The 8,279-nt window shown below is 45.3% G+C and overlaps 1 long non-coding RNA gene across 1 annotated transcript; it reads left to right on the plus strand.

The window, feature by feature from the left end:
- The first annotated feature begins 9 nt into the window (after positions 1 to 9).
- On the plus strand, positions 10 to 2,327 carry LOC114000057. Its single transcript, XR_003545085.2, has 3 exons — positions 10 to 215; positions 1,391 to 1,509; positions 2,206 to 2,327. It is a non-coding gene; the product is annotated as an uncharacterized LOC114000057 (long non-coding RNA).
- The last annotated feature ends 5,952 nt before the right edge of the window (positions 2,328 to 8,279 follow it).

Below are 8,279 nucleotides of genomic sequence, written 5' to 3' on the forward strand. Positions count from 1 at the left end.
GGCCCTTTGTTGTCCTCCCTCCTCCTCCCGCTCCGCTCCTTCTGCCGTCGGGCGCCGCCGCGCGCCGCAAACCCGCGCTGCCGCAAAAGGCGGCTGTCGTAACACCCTGTGCCCGCCCCCTTTAACGCGGCGGCTTTAAATGGCCCCGGGGGCGTGAGGGGAAAACACACGGCAACCTCGTGGGAACTGCCAGCAGCGTTACAGACATGGCATCCGTGCGTATAAATGTCTAAAGGGAGGTGTCAGAGGGTGGACCAGGCTCTGCTCGGGGGTGGACAAGAGGGAACGGGCAGGAACTGATGCTCAGGAAGTTCCACCTGAACATGAGGAGGAACTTCATTCAGAGCACTGGAACAGATTGCCCACTGAGGGTGTGGAATCTCCCTCCCTGGAGATATTCCAGAACCGTCTGGACACAATCCTGTGCCGTGTGCCCGGGGATGACCCTACTGGAGCAGGGAGAGGGGACCAAGAGACCCACTGTGGTCCCTTCCAACCTTACACAGTCTGGGGTTCTGTGACAGCGGGGTTTCACAGAATCTCAGAATCACAGGCTGTGGAAGCTTGGAAGGGAGTGATGGAGGAATGCAGAGTCCCCAGGGACAGAACAACACAAATCCTTATTTCCTTGACAACCAGTTGTTCAAATAGATTCAAGCAGAAACTAAAAGAGTATAAGGTTAAATAAAAACTTGGTGGTAGCTGATAGGATGGAATGTAACCTCACATCACATCAAGTGATTATAATGCCAAAACAGACACCCCCGGAGGAAATTTGTGCATGTAAATGAAAGTATAATGAACTGGACCAAGACTACCACATGTGCCATAAAACTTGTATTATATGTGTTGTGATTTAAGCCCAGCTGGAAATTAAGCACCACTCTCAACCTCTTTCTCTCCACCCAACCCTGGTGGAATGGGGAGGAGAATCAAAGTAAAACTTGTAGGTTGAGATAAGAACAGTTTAAAAACCAAACCCAAAGTGAAATACAGTAATAATTTTAAATTATAATAATAATGATATTAAAAAGGGAAAGGCAAACACCACCACCCCCAAACAAGTGATGTGCAATACAATTGCTCACCACCTGCTGACCGATGCCAGACTCCCCTCCCCAAACCCAGATTGGTCCCCTTTCCAGGTAACTCCCTCCAGTTTGTATACTGGGTATGATGTTCTGTGGTGGGAATACCCCTTTGGCCCATTCATGTCACCTGGTCCCTCCCAGGTTTTTTTGTGCACCTCCTCAGTGGCAGAACATGAGACATAAAAAAACCCAAGGAGTCCTTGACTAATGATAAACACGACTTAGCAAAAACCCAAACATCAGTGTGTTATCAACACCATTCTCATTCTGATTCCAAAACTTCTCTTGTGTTTCCACAGGCACAGCCCTGTTTCAGAAGTCTCTTCCTTCAGAAGTCTGGGCTGAAGTTGTGCAGCCATATCATCCAAGCTGGGCTTGCTCCTTGGCATGAGGGCAGCTGAGCCCCTCAGGGAGGGAGGTGAGTGACAGAGCTTTTTGGTGGCTCAGTATATTTTAAGTGACATCGTGGTAGCAGGCTAAGCTGGCATTTTACCTTGACCTTTGCCTAACAGGTTGCAGGCAGCAGCAAGGTGAAGTGTTGGTGACAATGGTCACAGCTACAGCCAGTGTTGCCCCTGCTGGTGGGGTCACTGGGGGTGTAACTGCTGTGTGCCAAGGTTGTGAGTGGTGCTGTGCTCTGCTCTGCTTAACAAGCCAGTGCTATCAATGAGCATTTGACAGTTTCATCAACAGATTAGTCAGTTCAAGACATCAGAAGGTTTTTAAAGTAGTGAGAATCTGTTTCTTGCTTAAGCATGTGCAAATCCATATACAGACTGCAGAGAATTATATAACATCTTTAAAGAGACAGAAATAGGTTTCATTGATATTAAATACTCGCTCTTCAGTGATAGGAATATTTCCATGTGATATTCTAATACATGTTTGTCACATCTTGTTATGGGTAATCCATTTGAAAAAAAAAAAAGTTCAGTAGTTTACAGTAAGAGTTGATGAGAAGTTCCTGTTCCATCAATAGGGTGGGTGGTTCTGTGGTGAGTTATTTAATTCTTGCAGCAAAGCAAGTATTTTTTCCCATAAGAAGGTTATTGCCAAAAGATAAGGTGTTGCAACCTTACCAGAACTTACAGTCTATACATTTTTGTCCACTTAGCTTTCATGGAAGAATCAGTATGGCCTTTTCATCAAAACAACCAGCACATGAATCCTGGCACCACAAAGATCTGCCAGTTATTAATTATTAATCAGCAAACTAAAAATAAATGCATAAAATAATTTCTTCTCCTCTGCTAATTTTGAAATAGCCAAGTGTTCTCCTTCTTCTGGCAAAGAAGGCAGTCAGAGTGGTTACAGTGACCTTTGTTTTAAAAAGATATTTATTGCTGGTGTACAGCAGTGCCCCTCGTAGTGCCTCTGAGCCCCTGGCATTTGTTAGGGTGCTGTTACAATGTTTCAGAATTGGATGAGGGGCTCTCAGCATCCTCTGAAATCTCTGAAGTTTTGCTGTGTTTTACAAGTACTCCAAGATGAGAAATATTAAAAATAGTCAGGCATACCTTTGATATCATCTGTGAACTCACACTGTCCTCAAACATTTGCTTGAAGTGTTGAAGTAAAATGTCCTTTGTCCCAAACTTGTGAACAATGTATAATTTTTTTAATTACTGGGCACATACTACAATAGTACGTGGCTTATTTCCTGCAACTTATCCAATAATAAAAACATTCTCGAGTAATGACAGAACTGCAAGTACTATTAACCCAATTTCTTAAATACATAATTTAGTTTTCTCTTCATAGTTGTCTCCATTTAATTCTGCTGAACATCTGACCTGAAAATGTAAGTTTTACTCACTCTTTTCAGTTAAAGTTATTTTGGCTATGGACAGATTTCTTTTAGTGGAATATAGTGTGCATCCACTTAGTTGCTGTGGCAGCCTTGTTCTACAAAGTCTTTGGAAAAGACATACTCCCAGTTTAGACAAGTCTTTTCAGAGTCAGACTGTGCTCCAGGCCTGGTATTGCATCACAGCAGTAAATGAAACTGGGATCAGGACTCCTGCACGTGGCTGTCTCTCATCCAGCAGTTCGGGAAGCTGCTGCCGGGTGTGAGGTGATACTGGGTGACGCACGGCCGTGCCTGTGTGGGCTGGAGCGATACACGTGTGATAATTTGTGCTTTGGTTTTGACTCAGGAAACAAATGCCAGGCAGACTAGTGAGCAAATGTTTGTGTACACGGTCGGTAGGAACACACCTGGGCACTTGAGAAAGCCTCTGCCTACCTCGGTCCCTCTCCTATCAGTCCTGCGTGTGAGGGCACGGCAGGGAATCCACGGGCTGCAGTGGATGGGCTGCGGCTCTGTCCCAATGTCTGCAGGAGCTCCATTCCCCTGCGGATGCCTGCGGCTCATTTTCTGGAACAGTGACATCATGCTGAGATGTAGATGAGTGGAAGTGTCTAATATTTCATAGACTGCTTTGTCCTTGCACCATGTGCTTCAGCGACACAGAAACTTGTCCTTGTGGTTGGGAAAAGGGGACTTTGGTCTAAGGATGTTGTGCTGGCATTAAAAATAGTTAGAGGTGCTGTCTCACTGCTTGCTTTTCCAGCAGAGGCCTTTGGAATTAAAAAAATAATAATAAAAAAAGTTGATGTAAAGCTTTTCCTCCTTTAGGACATTCCAAGGCAAATCATGTCTTTAAAATTATGCTGTTGCTGGCATGTTTACACCGGTTTACACAGTTAACACCTCAGAAGATGCAGCCCCTGGTACCCACTGTAGATCCTGGAACACTGACAAAGGGGGTTTGGTGCGGCCAGGACCGGGAGCAGGACGGGGGACAGTTGGGAACAGGACCAGGATGGGGAACGGGAACAGGATCAGGAGCAGGAATAGGACCAGGATCAGGATCAAGATTAGGACCAGGAACAGGATCAAGATTAGGACCAGGAACAGGATCAAGATCAGGATCAGGAACAGGACCGGGACCAGGATCAGGACCAGGAACAGGATCAGGATCTTGAGCAGGACTGAGACAGGAATGGAATCAAGATAAGGATGAGGATCGAGATCAGGATCAGGAATGGGAGCAGGATCAAGACCAGGAACGGGATCTGGACCAGGACCAGGACCAGGACAAAGATCAGGACCAAAACCAAGATCAGGACCAGGATCGGGACCAGGGCCAGGACCAGGACCGGGACCGGGACCAGGATCGGGATCGGGATCAGGGCCAGTGCCAAGCCCGTGCCCGCCGCCCCCGGCGCCTTTTGAAAGTCACCAAAGTTTCCAAACCTTTCCAAACGGCGTTCCGGCGGCGCTGATTGGCGGAGCGGCGCGCGGCACGTGACCGGCAGCCAATGGGGTGGCGCTGCCCGGCGGGGGCGGAGCGGCCGCGGTGCGGGCGGTGGGAGCTGCGGGAGCGGTGAGAGCGGGGCCCGGGGTCGGGAGTGGGATCGGGAATGGGGGGACAGGGACCCGGCACCCTGCCCCTGACCGCGCCCTGCCGTGCGCACCTGAACCTCCTGCGGGGGCTGGCGGGGAGGGGAGGGGAGGGGAGCGGAGCGTGGGAGCCGTGCCCGCTGGTTTCGCTCCCTCCCGGCTTCGTGCTCCGCATGGGAATGGGGAGCCCCGAGCGCTGCCTCGCTGACCTCTTGGCTTGCAGCTGGAAACGTAAAGGTCAGGCGTTCCAGGACAGAACTGCGGAGTTTGCTTGGACAGAATCGGAGCTGCGCTGGTAACTGAGAAGGGCTGTGCTGAATTCAGCCCTTTGGCAGAGAAGAGCCCGGAGAAGCTGATAACTCTTTTCAGTGCTGGCCGTGGGATTCTGTAGTAATCCGTGACCTCCCCCTTTTCTTTCTCTCTTGTGGTGATTTTCTTTTGTATTGCTTAAACAAAAGAAAATAGGCCCTTGTGTTACAGGAGGACCCTTTCAAGGGGACTGTTTTAAGCAAATGTAATTTTCATAGGATGGGAAAGCAACTTTTCAGGAGCACAGAGGGGGTTTGTTTTGGTTTACAGTTTGGAAAATATGTCTAACTAGGAGCTTCATCATCTCCGTCATGGATAATTCAGTAGTATTTGTGGTACTATTTCACTTTTTAATTACAGTATGAATTTCTTTGACTCAGACCATCAGGCATTGCTACAAAGATAGGCCAACATTGTTCACCAAGCTAAAATGTTCTTTTGTTAAAAAAAAGGTCCAGTATCAGGGTTGTTTTGAGTCCTTTGTTTTAGAACTGAAACAGAATCTAAGTTGAGGCCATCATGAGTTTGGGTGAACTCAGAGTATAATTTCCAAATTGGAGTTCCTTCACTAGTTTTGTGTGTGGCTTTTCTTGATGTTTTTTTTCCCCTTGGGAATTTTGCAGTTCTGCTCTCACTTGTATGAAATTGTTTCCTGCAAACATTTATGCTGTAGTATTTTTCTCCTTGCAAAAGCCCGGTCCCCACCCATGAACTCTTCCACTTCCTGCATGATGTAGTGGGTTTGTAATGCCTGGGACGAGCCCTCGTTCTGCCTGCACTCAGGAAATCTGGCCAGATGTCTCTTCTGGCTTCATGTGTGCAAAAACAAGTAAGGTGCAGCCAGTGTGTGCCTGTTACAGACTGTGACTTTCTTTCCTTGCTTTTTTCCAGTGTTTAACAAAGCATTTCTAAAACCTCCTTCCCCCCCCCCCCCCCGCCTTGCCCTCTCTGCTTTTGTAGTGAGCCTAGACAATGAAGAATTCCTGATTACTTTCTCTTCAGGCATTTTGCGTGTTGTCTCCAACCTGTTAAAAATCCAGCAGAGAAGGCAGCAGGGGAAAAACAGAGTCAGAGCCCTAGCCTTTTTAAAAGAAGTTTACAAAGACTTACGTGGTTCTTGCACTCTTTTTAGACAGATTTCAGAAAAAAATTAAAAAAGATGTAATACTTTGTCTAAAACTTGGAAATTTCTCTTCAGTTTAAGTTTCTATTTTGCATCTTCATTTAGTTTGAAAATCCCTGTGAACTAAGATGTAGTGCAGGTGTACAGGGAAACTAATAGGTCTTGTGTGTTGCAGGCAGAAAACATTTGCCTCTGGCTCTGGAATAAGTACCAGTCCACAGTCCTTCCATGTATTTGCAGTTCAACAATTAATTTTAAATTACAAGTACTGTTTAGTAATGGTAACCATGAAACAGAGTGTACTCTTAATGGATGACACCCTCAGTGGGTCAATAATCTCATGTTTACAAAGACATCCCTAGAAACCGGAGGACACGGCACCTTCTGTGCTTCTGTGAACGTTAACAAGGTTCTGTGAAAGTCTTGCAGATCTTGTGGCTCAGTTAAGGGAAGTTCTTCTCTATGTGACCAGACAATCTTAGAAAATATGAATTAGTACTGTTTTTTACTTCTTCCAAAGTGCAGTATAAAAACACAAGTAAAAGCCAGATATGAGCATATTCAAGGTTTTGAGGACGATGGGAGCTGTGTCTTTTGGTTCCAGAAGGTTATTTGGAAGCTTTTGGGAGCAAGATGTTTTGCACTACACCTTTATCTTGTCTGAATTATTTTTGTGGACTGTCCAAACACAGATATGGGATTTATTGTAACTTTTTGGATTTTTTTCTTTGCAAGTGTGCTGCAGGGATTGGGGAGTATGTGTACACAGTGCTTTGAGCATAAGAACGTGCTTATTAACATCAAAGGCACTTTCAGTTCGCTTAAAAATAACAGAGTAGATGTGTCATAAACTATCCTAGGTCAAGAATGTTAATTATGCTTGGTCGTTATTTCCTTTTTAATGGTCAGGAGTACTATTTGGAAAATCGCTCCTCCTTACTCATACTCCTTTTCCTCTCTTTTTTTTTTTCCCAGTTCATACTTCTTTAAATACAGAGACCAGCAGCCTTGAGACTTCATGCTGGAAGTGTGTCAGTACACCACACAGTGGCTTTGCTTGTGAGAAGGAAGACATGTGGCTTTGTCTAATGAACGTTTTGTGTCAAACGATTATAAAAACTAAAGCTTAGTAACTTTTCCCCTCACCTGGCAGCTCCCTTTCTAAATAGTATTGTGATTTCTGTGAGTGTGTAGCTGACACTGTGCATTGAGGTGTGTGGGCACAGCCCACTCAGCTGTGACGATGTGCTCAATTATCTGATAATTGCTGGGCTGGGAGAAGGGCTGTGGCATTGCTTGGTAAGAATTGGACTTTAGGTTGCCAGACTACTTAGGGTACTTGATACTCTTGTCTGTAGGAGAGGTAAGAACTCCTTTGGTTTCTCTCAGTGGAGTTGTTAGATAGATGGCTGTTAATCCTGTTTACACCAGGGGATTTTTTGGAGGAGAAAATCTTGACACAGTTTATAAATAATTTTTTTCCATTGAATTAAAGGGATGTGCAGTGGATGCACATTTTCTTTAGCTATGACAGTAAGAATAGAAGGCAGGGCTGACATCTAAGTGGTCTTTGAAGGCTTTGGCTGTCTTTCTCTCCTTGTTCCATCAGGATTAGTTCTTGGAAATGTTTTACTCCATAGAACTGAAGCAGAAACTTGGTAGAATTGTGTTCCTTCAGTCATTAGATTTCAGTGATACAGTTTTCTGACAACTGCATTGTCATTAATTGTTCAATTCCACCCTTTTTTGCCTTTCTTGATTCACTTTGGTTTCTCTTAAATTGTCTCTGTGGCATCTTTGCCACACCCAGGGTTGGACATGGGCAGATTATGCAGAGCACTAGGTTTGGTGTTTCTCTGTTGTTAAGACTAAATATAAAATGTTATAAGACTCATATAAAATGATATTTGCTACTGATCCATTTATTAGAGTTCATCATGCACATCATAGGGCATTTATTTAGTTGTGTTGTTTTGATACTTAAGTCTTCAAGTGGGAGTGACCACCCCGAGGTTCCTGATTCTCCTGTGGCTCTTTCATGTGTCATTCCCATTTGGGACTGTGTCCTGTGACTGGGTTTATGCTGGCACAGGGACAGCTGGATGGTCTGGATTGCACACTGGGTTGCTGCAATCTATCTGCATACCTAACCCAGCCAGGTGCTATTCTGCCAAAACCTCTGGGGAGCTTTTATCCTCGCTTCTCTGGGAATTTCAAGAGCTCCCTTCTCCCATGGCTCTCTGAGGTATCCATATGTATTGTAGCTTTCAGCCATACATGGGTTGTGATATTTCCAATTTAAAGGTGGGTAGCTTTGTCTGTGTTGACCTAGGGAGAAATTTTTCATGTG

The sequence above is a fragment of the Pipra filicauda genome, unplaced genomic scaffold (assembly GCF_003945595.2).
Source record: "Pipra filicauda isolate LSUMZ 115617 unplaced genomic scaffold, ASM394559v2 scaffold127_size2900866_pilon, whole genome shotgun sequence".
NCBI lineage: Eukaryota > Metazoa > Chordata > Aves > Passeriformes > Pipridae > Pipra > Pipra filicauda.